The sequence below is a fragment of the Pseudophryne corroboree genome, chromosome 9 (genome assembly GCF_028390025.1).
Source record: "Pseudophryne corroboree isolate aPseCor3 chromosome 9, aPseCor3.hap2, whole genome shotgun sequence".
Lineage (NCBI taxonomy): Eukaryota > Metazoa > Chordata > Amphibia > Anura > Myobatrachidae > Pseudophryne > Pseudophryne corroboree.
Window position 1 is genome coordinate 294,707,402 of NC_086452.1, and position 15,990 is coordinate 294,723,391.

General features: G+C 46.9%; 1 protein-coding gene across 7 annotated transcripts in view; it reads left to right on the forward strand.

Annotated features, from left to right (window-relative positions):
• Positions 1–15,990, forward strand: part of L3MBTL2 (L3MBTL histone methyl-lysine binding protein 2) — a 772,791-nt gene that overhangs the window by 419,338 nt on the left and 337,463 nt on the right. The gene's annotated exons all lie outside the window — the stretch shown is intronic.

Below are 15,990 nucleotides of genomic sequence, written 5' to 3' on the forward strand. Positions count from 1 at the left end.
GCTTGTATGTGTATATATCAGTGCTCAGAGTAGGGTGGTATGGAGTACCATTAAGAAATAGGGTGCCTACCGCTGGGGCATAATTTATAAGGGGCTTTTTTGTAAAATGGTGTCAGTGGCATAACTGTGTGTGGCATAATAAATAATAGGCATTACGGTGCAGTATAATATGTAAGGCATTACGGTGTGTGGCATAATGTGTAATGGGCATTACGGTGTGTGGCATAATGTGTAATAGGTATTACGGTGTCTGGCATAATGTGTAATGTGCATTATGGTGTGTGGCGTAATGTGTAATGGGCATTACGGTGTGTGGCGTAATGTGTAATGGGCATTACGGTGTGTGGCATAATGTGTAACTGGTATTACAGTGTCTGGCATAATGTGTAATGTGCATTATGGTGTGTGGCATAATGTGTAATAGGCATTACGGTGTGTGGCATAATGTGTATAAAGCCTTATGATATGTGGCAAAATGTGTAATGGGGCATTACGGTGTGTAACATAATGTGTAATGGGCATAACGGTGTTACTGAATAAAAATAATCAAGCTAAAAACCAGCACTGGAAAAAACAAATATAGATAATCAGGGTGGATATTTGGATGAAATCAATCCAGCTGGAAATAAAATATTTTCATTCCAAGTTGATGGTGTTCTCGTCTTTCCCTTATGGCTAGACACTTACATTCCACTTCTATCTCGAGTGCACGTAAAGGTATCTTTATAGAGGAAAACGATACTTCAGATGAATCACACACACCAGACCCGACTCTAAAGAAATACACTTACATGTATATTCTGCCTCGCATGCACCTCAAGGTATCTTTGTAGATCTTCCCCCAAGATCGTATGATGTATACAGGTCCGCCAGGTGAGTATTTAAAAAAATATTTTAATGGTAAAAAAAATATGTATATTACACCTCCACAACGTGGAAATGCAGCGTAGATACAGAAAAGCGTTCTATTTAAAAGGTCCAACAAAAGCCGGATACCAGATAGGAGTCTCTGTGTGAAGGACCTGCACGAGTCCCCGCTGCAGTCGTGGAATCCTCAATGCTGATGGTAAAGATGGTCCTTGGTCCTCCTGGTATTCCCAGCTTCACAGGTGATGGCTTCAATACGTTTCTGGGAATCTTTCCCCTTTGTCAAGAAGTACCGTCTGAACAGATGAACGGGTGTTTTATGCCCACAGGAGAATCATCCCATGATCTTAATTATCCAATTGAGATTGAAAGAGTCATCACACCTTCTTTATCTTTGTAAAAAATAGGATTTTAATTATCTACCGGTAAATCCTTTTCTCGTAGTCCGTAGAGGATACTGGGGTCCATTTAGTACTATGGGTACACTAGGGGCCTTGAGCACTTTAAGAAATCAATAGTGTGCGCTGGCTCCTCCCTCTATGCCCCTCCTAGCAGACTCAGTCTAGAAACTGTGCCCAAGGAGACAGACATACCTTGAGAGAAGGATTTAAAAGGACAGTGGTGAGAGTCGAACCAGCACACACAAAACAAGAGGAAAGCCATGCTAACCAAACTTGATGAGGAACAGCAACAGCTGAACCAACAACAGTACTTAACAAGTAACAGTGCAGGAAAACACAAAGCACTGGGTGGGCGCCCAGTATCCTCTACGGACTACAAGAAAAGGATTTATCGGTAGGTAATTAAAATCCTATTTTCTCTTACGTTCTAGAGGATACTGGGGTCCATTTAGTACCATGGGGATGTACCAAAGCTCCCAAACCGAGTGGGAGAGTGCTGAGGTTCCTGCAGAACTGATTGAACAAAACTGAAGGTCCTTAGAGGCCAAAGTATCGAACTTGTAGAACTTAGCAAACGTGTTTGAACCTGACCAAGTAGCTGCTCGTCAGAGCTGTAAAGCAGAGACACCCTGGGCAGCCGCCCATTAAGATCCCACTGACCTAGTAGAGTGGGCCTGTACAGATCTTGGAACCAGCAAACTTGCTGTAGAATAAGCATGCTGGATAGTAAGCCTGATCCAGCGAGCAATAGACTGCTTTGAAGCAGGACACCCAATTTTATTGGGATTATAGAGAACAAACAGCGAGTCCGATTTTCTATGATGAGCTGTCCACTTCACATAGATCTTCAAAGCCCGCACAACATCCAAGGACTTTGAAGTAGCAGAGGTGTCGGTAACCACTGGAACCACAAGCACACGTCTTGCTGAAGCCAAAGCCAACAGTGTGACGGTTTTCCATGTAAGAAACTTGACGTCAACGTCCTGTAAAGGCTCAAACCATTCCGATTGCAGGAACTGCAACACCACGTTGAAATCCCAAGGTGCCGTAGGAGACAAAAAGGGCGGTTGGATGTGCAGAATACCCTTCAAAAATGTCTGAACCTCAGGGAGAGAAGCCAATTGTTTCTGAAAGAAAAGGGATAAGGCTGAAATCTGGACTTTTGTGGAGCCCAGGCATAGGCCCACATCCACACCTGACTGCAGAAAAAGCAGAAAACGTCCCAGTTGAAACTCCACCGCAGGAAATTTCCCGTTTTCACACCAAGAGACGTATTTTCTCCAAATACGGTGGTAATGTTTAGACGTTATCCCTTTTCTGTCTTGGATCAAGGTAGGAATTACCCTGTCCGGAATGCCTTTCCGGGCTAGAATTTGACGCTCAACCTCCATGCCATCAAACGTAGCTGCGGTAAGTCTTGATAGACGAACGACCCCTGTTGCATAAGATCCTCTCGAAGAGGTAGCCACAGATCCTCCAGGAGCATTTCCAGTAGATTGGTGTACCAAGCCCTTCTTGGCCAATCCGGAGCTATGAGGATTGTTTAAACCTTTTCCCTTTATTCTTTTGAGAATTCTTGGGATCAGTGGAAGTGGTGGAAACACATACACCATCTGATAGACCCATGGAGTCACCAGAGCGTCCACCGACACTGCCTGTGGGTCTCTCGACCTAGAACAATAACTCCTGAGCTTCTTGTTTAGACCAGAGGCCATCATGTTTATCTGTGGAATTCCTCACCGACGTGTCAAGCACCCGAGCACACGGGTGAAGGCCCCACTCTCCTGGGTGGAGGTCGTGTCTGCTGAGGAAGTTTGCTTTCCAGTTGTCTACTCCCAGAATGAAGCTTGCGGAGAACGCCACAGCGTGTCTTTCTGCCCAGAGGAGAATCCTTGTTACCTCTGACATTGCAGCTCTGCTCTTCGTACCGCCCTGTCGATTTATGTATGTTACCGCTGTCACATTGTCCGACTGAACCTGGATGGCCTGATCTTGAAGAAGATGTGATGCCTGTAGAAGGATGTTGTATATGGCCCTCAGGTCCAGAATGTTGATTGGAAGAATGGTTTCCTGACTTGACCATTTTCCTTGGAAGTGTTCCCCCTGGGTGACTGCTCCCCAACCTCAGAGGCTTGGGTCTGTGGTTAGCAGAATCCAATTTTGAAAGCTGAACCTTCGGCCCTCTGTCAGGTGAGAAGTCTGAAGCCACCACAGAAGAGAAACCCTGGCTCTTGGTGACAAACGTATCCTCTGGTGCATGTGGAGATGCGATCTGGACCATTTGTCCAACAGATCCAGCTGGAAGGGCCTTGCGTGTGAAACCTTCCATAGGCAGCGCCTCGTAAGTGGCTACCGTCTTTCCCAGAAGGTGAATGCATAGATGCACCGATACCCGGGTTGGTTTTAGAACATCCCGCACCATCGACTGGATTACCAATGCCTTTTCCAATGGAAGGAATACCTTCTGTGTCTCCGTATCCAGTATCATCCCCAGGAATGGAAGCCTCCATGTTGGTTTCAGGTGAGATTTTGGTAGGCTCAGAATCCACCCGTGATCCCGGAGTAGTCGAGCTGAGAGGGCAATGTTGTCCAACAACCGCTCCCTGGATGGTGCTTTTATCTGCAGATCATCCAGGTACAGAATTATGTTCACTCCCTGTTTGCAGAGGAGAAACATCATCTCTGCCATTACCTTGGTGAGCACCCTCTGTTCCGTGGAGAGGCCAAATGGCAGGGCCTGGAACTGGTAGTGACAGTCCTGTAATGCAAACCTTAGATAAGCCTGATGAGGCGGCCAAATTGAGATATGAAGGTACGCATCCTTGATATCCAGAGACACCAAGAATTCCCCTTCCTCCAGACCTGAGATTACCGCTCTCAGAGACTCCATCTTGAATTTGAACACCCGTAAATACGGGTTCAGTGATTTGAGTTAAAATGGGACTTACCGAACAGTCCGGTTTCGGTACCACAAACATGTTGGAATAAATAGGATTTTAATACCTACCAGTAAATCCTGTTCTCTTAGTCCGTAGAGGATGCTGGGGACTCCAAAAGGACCATGGGGTATAGACGGGATCCACAGGAGACATGGGCACTTTAAGAGTTTAAATGGGTGTGAACTGGCTCCTCCCTCTATGCCCCTCCTCCAGACCTCAGTTATAGGAACTGTGCCGAGGGAGATGGATATTTTGAGGAAAAGGATTTTTGTTAACCAAGGGTGAGATACATACCAGCTCACACCACAACACACCGTACAACATGGCATTTAACTAAAACCAGTTAACAGCATGAACCAAAAAATCAGCAACAGGCTAATCGAAACCAAAACACAACCTTTGTGTAATAAAAGCAATAACTATGAACAAGTACTGCAGATAGAGTCCGCACTGGGACGGGCGCCCAGCATCCTCTACGGACTAAGAGAAAAGGATTTACCGGTAGGTATTAAAATCCTAATTTCTCCTTCATCCTAGAGGATGCTGGGGACTCCAAAAGGACCATGGGGTTTATACCAAAGCTCCAGACTGGGCGGGAAAGTGCGGATGACTCTGCAGCACTGATTGAGCAAACATGAGGTCCTCATCAGCCAGGGTATCAAACTTGTAGAATTTTGCAAAAGTGTTTGAACCCGACCAAGTAGCTGCTCGGCAAAGTTGTAGCGCCGAGACTCCCCGGGCAGCCGCCCAAGATGAGCCCACCTTCCTGGTAGAATGGGCCTTCACTGACTTCGGTAACGGCAATCCAGCCGTAGAATGAGCATGCTGAATGGTATTACCGATCCAGCGTGCAATAGTCTGCTTAGAACCAGGAGCCCAATCTTGTTGGAAGCGTACAGGACAAACAGAGCCTCCGTTTTCCTAATGCGAGCCATTCTGGCTACATAAATTTTCAAAGCTCTGACCACATCGAGAGACTTTGAATCAGCCAAGGCTTCAGTAGCCACAGGTACCACAATAGGTTGGTTCATGTGAAACGAAGAAACCACCTTTGGTAGAAATTGTTGACGAGTTCTCAACTCTGCTCTATCCTCGTGGAAAATCAAATAGGGGCTTTTGTGAGACAAAGCCGCCAATTCCGACACCCACCTTGCGGACGCCAAGGCCAATAGCATGACCACTTTCCAAGTGAGAAATTTCAACTCAACAGTTTGTAGAGGTTCAAACCAATGTGACATAAGGAACTGTAACACCACGTTAAGGTCCCATGGTGCCACTGGGGGCACAAATGGAGGTTGGATGTGCAGCACGCCTTTCACAAAAGTCTGTACCTCTGGAAGCAAGGCTAATTCCCTTTGAAAGAAAATTGATAAGGCCGAAATCTGCACTTTAATGGAGCCTAACTTCAGGCCCGCATCCACACCTGCCTGTAAAAAATGGAGAAACCGACCCAGCTGAAATTCTTCCGTAGGAGCCTTCTTGGATTCACACCAAGACGCATATTTTCTCCAAATACGGTGGTAATGCTTCGCCGTTACCTCCTTCCTAGCTTTCAGTAGAGTGGGGATGTCCTCTCCGGGAATACCCTTTCGCGATAGGATTTTGCGTTCAACCGCCACGCCGTCAAACGTAACCACAGTAAGTCTTGGAACACACACGGCCCTTGCTGTAACAGATCCTCTCTTAGAGGAAGAGGCCAGGGATCTCCTATGAGTAATTCCTGAAGATCCAGATACCAGGCCCTCCGTGGCCAATCTGGAACGAGTATCACCTGAACCCTTGTTCTTCTTATGATCCGTATCACCTTTGGGATGAGTGGAAGTGGAGGGAACACATAGACCAACTGATACACCCACGGTGTCACAAGGGCGTCCACTGCTACTGCTTGAGGGTCCCTCGACCTGGAACAATATGTCTGAAGTTTCTTGTTGAGGTGAGACGCCATCATGTCTATTTGAGGAATTCCCCAACGACCTGTCACTTCTGCAAAGACCTCTTGATGAAGTCCCCACTCTCCTGGATGGAGATCGTGTATGCTGAGGAAGTCTGCTTCCCAGTTGTCCGCGCCTGGAATGAAGACCGTCGTCAGAGCGCTTGCCTGTTTTTCCGCCCAGCGAAGAACTTTTGTGGCCTCCGCCATCGCCGCTCTGCTCCTTGTTCCGTCCTGGCGGTTTATGTGCGCCACTGCTGTTATGTTGTCCGACTGAATCAGGATGGGCAGGCCGCGAAGAAGATGTTCTGCTTGAGAAGGCCGTTGTAGATGGCCCTTAATTCCATAATGTTTATGTGCAGACAAGCCTCCTGGCTTGACCATTTTCCCTGGAAATTTTGTCCCTGTGTGACTGCTCCCCAACCTCGGAGATTTGCATCCGTGGTTACTAGGATCCAATATTGGATCCCGAACCTGCGTCCCTCTAGAAGGTGAGAACTTTGGAGCCACCACAGGAGAGAAATCCTGGCCCTGGGAGACAGGCTTATCTTCCGGTGCATGTGTAGGTGAGACCCGGACCACTTGTCCAAGAGGTCCCACTGAAAAACCCTGGTATGAAACCTGCCAAATGGGATGGCCTCGTAGGCCACCACCATCTTCCCCAGCACCCGAGTGCATTGATGAATCGACACTCTTGCCGGTTTCAGAATCCCCTTGACCATGTTCTGTATTTCCAGAGCTTTTTCCATCGGGAGAAAAATTCTCTGCAGTTCCGTGTCCAGAATCATGCCCAAGAACGACAGCCGTGTTGTCGGAATCAACTGTGACTTTGGCAAATTTAGGAGCCAACCATGTTGTTGCAGAACTGTCAGGGAGAGCGCAACGTTTTTTTAGTAACTGCTCCTTTGATCTCGCCTTTATCAGGAAATCATCTAAGTACGGGATAATTGTGACACCCTGCTTGCGCAGGAGCACCATCATTTCCGCCATTACTTTGGTGAAAATCCTCGGGGCCGTGGAAAGACCAAACGGCAACGTCTGAAATTGGTAATGACAATCCTGAACAGCAAACCTCAGGTAAGCCTGATGTGGAGGATATATGGGGACATGTAGGTAAGCATCCTTTATGTCGACTGACACCATAAAATCCCCCCCTTCCAGACTGGAAATCACTGCTCGGAGAGATTCCATCTTGAATTTGAATCTTTTCAAATATAGATTGAGGGATTTTAAGTTCGGAATCGGTCTGACCGGGACCATGAACAGGCTTGAATAAAACCCTTCTCCCTGTTGTGACGGGGTACCGTGACAATGACTTGCTGCTGACACAGCTTTTGTATTGCAGCGCACACTACTTCTCTTTCCGGAAGAGAAGCTGGCAAGGCCGATTTGAAAAATCGGTGGGGGGGGGGGTTGTATCCTTGGGCCACAATTTCCAGCACCCAAGGATCCAGGCCTGAGTGAGCCCAGACCCAGCTGAAGACGTGCCCCCAACGGTGCGGACTCCCGCAGCGGAGCCCCAGCGTCATGCGGTGGGCTTGGTAGAAGCCGGGGAGGACTTCTGCTCCTGGGAGCTTGCCACAGCCAGTGATCTTTTTCCCCTTACCTCTAGCAGCAAGGAAGGAGGACCCTCGTCCTTTTTTGAATTTATTAGACCGAAAGGACTGCATCTGATACTGAGGCATTTTCTTTTGCTGTGGAGCACAAAAGGTAGAAAAGATGACTTACCCGCGGTAGCTGTAGATACCAGGTCCGCGAGCCCCTCACCAAACAAAACACCACCTTTATACGGCAGAGCCTCCATAGCCCTCTTAGAGTCAGCATCACCATTCCATTGATGAGTCCATAATGCTCTCCTAGCCGAGATTGCCATGGCATTGGCCCTTGATCCCAAGAGGCCAATATCTCTCGCAGCCTCCCTTAGATAGACTGCAGCGTCCCTGATATGACCCAGCGTCAAAAAAACGCTATCCATATCTAGGCTGTTTAAGTCAGATAATAAGTTATCTGCCCACTTTTCAATTGCACTACTCACCCATGCCGATGCCACTGCAGGTCTGAGCAGTGTACCCGTAATGACATAAATAGATTTCAAGGAGTTTCCTGCTTACGATCCGCAGGATCCTTTAGGGCCGCCGTGTCAGGGGACGGGAGCGCCACCTTCTAGGACATCCGTGCTAGAGCCTTGTCCACATTGGGGGTCGACTCCCACTTTTTCCTATCCTCAGAGGGAAATGGGTATGCCATAATAATGCTCTTGGGAATCAGCAACTTTTTGTCAGGAAATTCCCAAGCCTTTTCAAAAAGAGTATTCAGTTCATGAGAGGGAGGAAACATTACCGGAGGTTTCTTTCCTTTAAACATACAGACCCTTGTCTCAGGGACAGCAGGGTCTTCCGTGATATGTAACACTTCTTTTATTGCCACAATCATGTACTGAATGCTCTTAGCCATTTTAGGATTCAACCTGGCATCACCATAGTCAACACTGGAGTCCGAATCAGTGTCGGTATCTGTGTCTGCTATCTGGGTAAACTAACGTTTCTGTGACCCTGAGGGGGTCTGAGTTTGTGACAAAACATCTTCCATGGATTGTCTCCAAGCTTGGTTCTGAGACTCCGATTTGTCTAATCTCTTATGCAACGAAGCCACACTTGCATTTAAGACACTCCACATATCTACTCAGCAGTCGGCGGCACCGACAGTGTCACTCCCACATTCTGTTCTGTCCCCACACCAGCCTCCTCCTGGGAAGAGCATTCAGCCTCAGACATGTCGACACATGCGTACCGACACCCACTATCACACTGGGCTATAGGGAACAGACCCACAGTAAGGCCCTTCAGAGAGACAGAGAGGAAATTTGCCAGCTCACACCCAGCGCCTCACCAGGTCGGAACGAATATACAATGCCCCAGACCTTGCAGCGCTTTGATATATATATATATATATATATATATATTCAACACCAAATATGCTGTGCCCCCCCCCCCCCCCCCCCCCCTGTTTTTGCACTTAGTTACTTGTGACAGAAGTGAAGGGCCAGGACCAGCGTCTCTGCAGCTTGCTGTGAAGAGAAAATATGGCGCTGATAAGAGCTGGAAGGACGAAGGCCCGCCCCCTAAATGGCGCGCTTGTGTCCCGCTTATTTTTATACTGGTGGGGGTCTGTATACAGTACCTGCGCACTGTATACCTCTGTGCCAGATTTTAAAAGAGGTTTTATTGCTGCCCAGGGCGCCCCCCCCTGCGCCTTGCACCCTGCACCCGTGTAGTGCCGTTTGTGAGCGGGTGCGGTGGCACGCAGCGCGACCGCTGCGCGGTACCTCCGAGACTGATGTCTTCTGCCACCTTCACTGAAGTCTTCTTTGCTTCGGTTACTCACCCGGCTTCTCTCTTCTGGCTCTGTGAGGGGGACGGCGGCGCGGCTCCGGGAACGAGCAGCTAGGCTATACCAAGTGATCAGACCCTCTGGAGCTAATGGTGTCCAGTAGCCTAAGAAGCAGAGCCTTTAACTCAAAGAAGTAGGTCTGCTTCTCTCCCCTCAGTCCCACGAAGCAGGGAGCCTGTTGCCAGAAAACAATAAACCTAACAGAAAGTCTTTTCTAGAGAAACTCTGTAGAGCTCCCCTAGTGTGTGTCCAGTCTCTCTGGGCGCAGAATCTAACTGAGGTCTGGAGGAGGGGCATAGAGGGAGGAGCCAGTTCACACCCATTTAAAGTCTTAAAGGGCCCATGTCTCCTGCGGATCCCGTCTATACCCCATGGTCCTTTTGGAGTCCCCAGCATCCTCTAGGACGAAGGAGAAATAACCTTTGTTCTGTAGCTGAGGTGGAACTGGAACAATGACCTGAGTCTGTACCAGTTTTTGAATTGCATCCTGTAAAATTATTCTTGCCTCCTGAGAAGCTGGTAAGCCTTATTTGAAGAATCTGTGAGGTAGGAGTTCCTGAAACTCCAGTCTGTACCCTATGGCGATGAGCTCTTTGACCCAGGGATCCTGGCATGATGTCACCCATATGTGACTGAAATCTCTTAATCAGGCTCCCACCTGCCTGTCTTCCAGGCAGTGGGGTCCACTGTCATGCTGAAGGCTTTGAGGAAACAGAACCTGAGTTCTGTTCCTGTGAACTTGCAGTTGCTTGTTTTCTGTGTTTACCTCTATTGCCTTTGAAGGCTGTAGAAGAACCTTTGGTTTTATTTTTAAATGTTGCTGTCCAAAAGGACTGCAGAGTAGGTCTTCCTAGCTGGGGGGGGGGGGGGGGGGGGGGCTGCGGAAGGAAGGAATGTAGACTTACCCGCCGTAGCCTTGGAAATCCACGTATCTAGTTCATCTCCAAACAGGGCCTCACCTGTGAATGGTAGGCTTTCCACACCTTTTGTGGAATCTGCATCTGTAGACCACTGATGTAGCCATAGGCCCCTGCATGCTGACACTGCCATGGCCGTGATGTGTGCATGGAGCAAGCTGATCTCTCTTACGGCCACCACCATAAAATTTGCAGAGTCCTGTAGGAGTAAAACTATCTCCCCTCTGGGTAAGGAATCTAACCCCTCAATTAGGTTACCTGACCATTTTGCAATGGCCCTAGTGATCCGTGCACAAGCTATAGTGGCTTTCTGCCCCCCCCCCCCCCCCCCCGCAGCTGTGTACAGAGATTTGAGAGTGGTCTCAATCTTGCAGTCAGCTGTGTCCTTTAGGGAGGCTGCCCCCGGGACAGCTAAGATTATCTTACGTGACAGCTTAGATACCGATGCATCAACATTCGGTGGGTTTTCACATTTTTTTCTACCTCACTGAGGAAAAGGGAAGGATGCCAGTAACTTTTTAGGGATCTGAAACTTCTTGTCAGGATTAATCCAAGTTTCTTCAAATAGGGAATTTAATTCCCTAGATGCAGGGAAAGTAGCAGAGGATTTCTTTTTTACATTAAAATAAGATTCCTCATCTTCCTCTGTCACTTTGTCAAGAATGTGCAGGACATCTCTAATAGCTTTTATCAGGGCCTGTATTCTTTGTGACAGCTGCATCCCCCCCACCCGAGTCCACCTCACCCTCCTCTGTTTCTGATACATCATCATCAGTGTCAGCCTGCAGGATTTGGGCCAGTGTACGCCTTTGTGGACAAATGGTAGGGGTCTGAGACGCTAGTATGGACACTGAGTCTCTATTCATCAGGTCATCCACAGACTGTCTTAAGTATTGCTACTCTTTCTCATTTTGGGACAATTTATGTGAAATATTTGAGATCATCCCTTTTAATGAATCCAACCATACTGGTACGGACCCACTAGCCTGAGAATGTGTACTATCCTGAGTACACTGTAGTGATCCCCCTGGGGAAGAAAAACACTCTGCTGTGCATGAGACACACTCCTTTGACATTGTAAAATGTGAAAGAACACACCCACACAGGAGAAAGGTTAAAAGCACAGTTAACTCACACAAAGTCCTCTCCGGGAGACACAGAGTATGATGGAGCCAGCCACACCATGCCCTTATAGCTAATGCCAAGCTTAGCTGGGTCGCAAACTAAGTACCCTTAATAGGGTCTTAGTATTCTAATATTGCTCCTCCCCCTTGCTATGACCCCCTGGTACCACTGAGGTAAGCTGGAGTCCTTGTGGAGGAGCTGCACTTCCCTGCCAGTCTTTCTGTGTAAGCTGCAGAAAGAAAATGGTGCTGGTGAGCTGCTGGATCCGCTCATAGTGAAGCCCCGCACCCTCAATGACACGCGGTCTTCCTGTTTTTTTTATACTGGCTAAGGTGATTTTGGTGCTTAACAGTCGGTCAGAGCCCCTGTAAGCGCTGTGCCAGTGTGGGTGGTAGTTTAAAAACGGCTCAGCTCGCCCCTCGTAGCGGTGCAGCAATTCTGATCTGAGCCTGGAGACGCAGCCTGCACTCAGAGCTGCACTCCTACCCTTGTGCCGCCATAGTAGCAGGCGACCCGCTAACCTAAACACCGGCATAGTACTCACCACTCTTCTAACTTCTGGCTCTGTTAGGAGTGGTGGCGTGTTGCGGGAATGTACGCTCGCCATGGTGGGACTTGCAAATGGTTCCCTCAGGAGTTCAGTGTCCTGTCAGCGGGGAATGGGACCATTAACCCTATAGTAGGTTGGGCTGTTCCCCCCCCCCCCCCCCCTAAGTCCCACGAAGCAGACAGACTGGTGCCAACCAGCCCTGTCTGAAAATAACAAACAGAAAATAAACGCAGAAAACTCTTCAGGAGCTTCCCTAAGCGTGACCGCCTCCTGTGGGCACATTTTCTAAACTGAGTCTGGTAGGAGGGGCATAGAGGGAGGTGCCAGCGCACACTATTGATTTCTTAAAGTGCCCAAGGCTCCTAGTGGACCCATCTATACCCATGGTACTAAATGGACCCCAGTATCCTCTAGGACGTAAGAGAATACATTCTATATTTATACAAATATTTGATTAGCAGTCATTCAGAGCCTTGTTGTTAAAACAAGTGTCTGTAAACTAACTACGAGTGATGTTAATAGTTTCTGCTGATGGGTCATATATTAATTAATTAATCTCTCCATCTCAATTGGATAATTAAGATCATGGGAGGATTCTTCTGTGGGGATAAAACACCCATTCATCTGTTCAGACGGTACTTCTTGACAAAGGGGAAAGATTCCCAGAAACGCATTGAAGCCGTCACCTGCGAAGCCGGGAATACCAGGAGGACCAAGGACCATCTTTACCATCAGCATTGAGGATTCCACGACTGCAGCGGGGACTCGTGCAGGTCCTTCACACAGAGACTCCTATCTGGTATCCGGCTTTTGTTGGACTTTTTAAATAGAACGTTTTTCTGTATCTACGCTGCATTTCCACGTTGTGGAGGTGTAATATACATTTTTTTTTTTTACCATTAAAATATTTTTTTAAATACTCACCTGGCGGACCTGTATACATCATACGATCTTGGGGCAGGATCCACAAAGATACCTTGAGGTGCATGCGAGGCAGAATATACATGTAAGTATATTTCTTTAGAGTCGGGTCTGGTGTGTGTGATTCATCTGAAGTATCGTTTTCCACTATAAAGATACCTTTACATGCACTCTAGATAGAAGTGGAATGTAAGTGTAAGCCATAAGGGAAAGATGAGAACACCATCAACTTGGGAATGAAAATATTTTATTTCCAGCTTGATGATTTCATCCAAATCCACCCTGATTATCTATATTTGTTTTTTCCAGTGCTGGTTTTTAGCTTGTTTATTTTAATTCAGTAACACTTTGTAAGCTTGTGGATGTGCTTTTTAGGCTAATTACCTGCTGCTAAAAAGGAAAAAGTAAGCACAAGGCTATTTTCCATTTTTCTGTTTATAATTGTTGAGCATAACGGTGTGTTGCATAATGTGGCGATGCCCTTATTGCCATGTAGCCACTCCCCTAGTTTCATGTGACCATGCCCCCATATGACACGTGGCCACGCCCATTTTTACTATCGCTACCACTAAGAAAAAATTTCGACTTGCACCACTGGTATATATGTGTGTGTGTGTGTGTATACACACAAACACACACACACCAGTTTAACGTACCTCAGTCACCACCTCCCGTGCTTGGCTCCACCCCCACTCTGGAAACCCCCCTTATAAATCCTGCGTTTGCCCCTGAGTTGATATGCATGCACAGAACGCTACACACTTAACCCCCCTCCATCCCACCTTAGCAGTGATGGCTCCCAGCACCAGAGGAGAGCACTGCAGTGAATTTCGGCTATTTAGGTGGCATGGCCTAATGCAGGTAAGCCCCGCCCCATGAGAGACTTGTACCTGTGCTGTTCAGGTAGTGTCTCTCACTGGAACTGCGTCTTTCTCTCTTTCTTCTCTCTTTCTCTCTTTTTCTCTCTTTCTCTGTTTGTTTGTTTCTTCCTCTCTCTTTCTTTTTCTCTCTTTCTTTTTCTCTCTTTCTTTTTCTCTTTCTTTTTCTCTTTCTTTCTTTCTTTCTTTCTTTCTTTCTCTCTTTCTCTCTTTCTCTCTCTCTTTCTTTCGTTCTTTCTCTCTCTCTCTCTCTCTTTAGCTCTTTTTCTTTTTCTCTCTTTCTCTTACTTTCTTTCTCTCTTTCTTTCTCTTTTTCTCTCTATTTTTCTTTCTCTTTCTCTTTTTCTCCTTCTATCTCTTTATTTTTATTTCTTTCTCTCTCTCTCTCTCTCTCTCTCTCTCTCTGTAACTCTGTCTCTCCCTGACACTCTCTTGCTCCCCTCTCTGTCTTTCTCCCTCCCTTTGACCGGGTTGGAATTCATTTGCCCAGTGGCTGGGATGCCGGCGGTCAGAATACTGATCACGGCATCACGATAGTTAGAATCCCGACACTATCCTCAGCCTACACCTAAACCCCCCCACCCCCACCCTCCCCGCGGCTTACCCCTAACACTCCCTGGGGGGCTGCTAAACCTAACCCCCTTCCACCCTGCAGTGTAGTGACAGCAGCAGAGGGTCATGTGTTGGTGCGGGTGTCAAGGTGGGGGGTGGGTTGCACAGAGATATATCCTCCCCACCGTGGTGCTGCCTCCTTTTCGTCCCGGAAGTACTGCCTCCTCCTGCCCGGTGGCTCTGCCCCCAGGGGTGCCAAAGTGAGGATCTGTCTTGCCCCCCCAACCTATAAATGTTCTGACACCCCTGATTTCAGGCAAATAACAAAAGCTACAAGCCAGTGGTGGCACTTAAAAATATTAAAATTAACAGTACTTGTGAAAATTGACTTAACCCCTTAACTCCCACTGGGGATGACGAGTAGGACTTGTCATCTGCTTTTTGGGAAGGGACGTAACCAGAGCCGAGACTTCCTAGAATTGCCTTTGGCAAGTGCATGTATGTTGACAACACCGATCTTTAAAAAAAAAAAAAATGATGAAAAAGGTCTGGGTAGGAACTTTACATTTCTTTTTCTTTCCCACCATATAAGATACGAAGATGGGGCACCCCTTTTTCAAACTACAGATATATCCTCATACATCTTTGCTGCAGTGGCGCCAAACAAAGCCCCTCTTGGCATGCTAGGTCACGTGAGAATCTTTTAGCACCAAGCATATTTTATTGCAGAAAATGCATCTTAGTTGCAACGCTATGCGACTAGGATGCACAAGAAGACTGTGCTGATTAATTTGATATATTGCATTTGTATATCTGTGTGCGACTGAGTCTCTGAATCTGTATACGAAGTGCTACAATGTAGCAGCCGCAGCTTTTTTCCAATAAAAGTTCTGTTCCGCGGCATTTACAAACTCAGTCACACACAATATACTGTACAAGTGACAAATATCAAATTAATCAGCACAGTCTCCTCGTGCATCCTAGTCATATTACATAGTGATTAAGATGCATTTTCATCGAAAAAGATGCCCAACATTAGCAGAGTTGCACAGGACCTGGCGGCTCACTCACGTCAGAGTTCTCGTGCTGTATGGTGTGTTGAGGTTAGATGTATAAGGATGCATCTGCATACCTCCCAACATGACCATTTTCAGTAGGGACAAAATGCTCTGTTCCTGGACTTCCTTCTTAACTTATGATTGTAATCACCTGTGTTGAACTTGAAACATCTTTCTTTTTTTTCATAAATTCTTTATTTTTACATTTTCAAACACCATTTTCAAGAATTTACAGGATAGAGATACAGTAGTACATCGGAAAAAAATTGTGTAAAATACATAAACAACCAAGATTCATATTGTATTTATTCAGTATTCAGAGCTAACTGAAATGATCAGAAAACTGTAATAAGAAACAACAATCAAATACAAAGAGAAATTAGCAAAAGCGCGTAGTCTTTATTTAGAGAAGGAAAAAAGGAGCAAAGAGAAGAGAAAAAAAGGAGGAGGAGAGAATAAAGA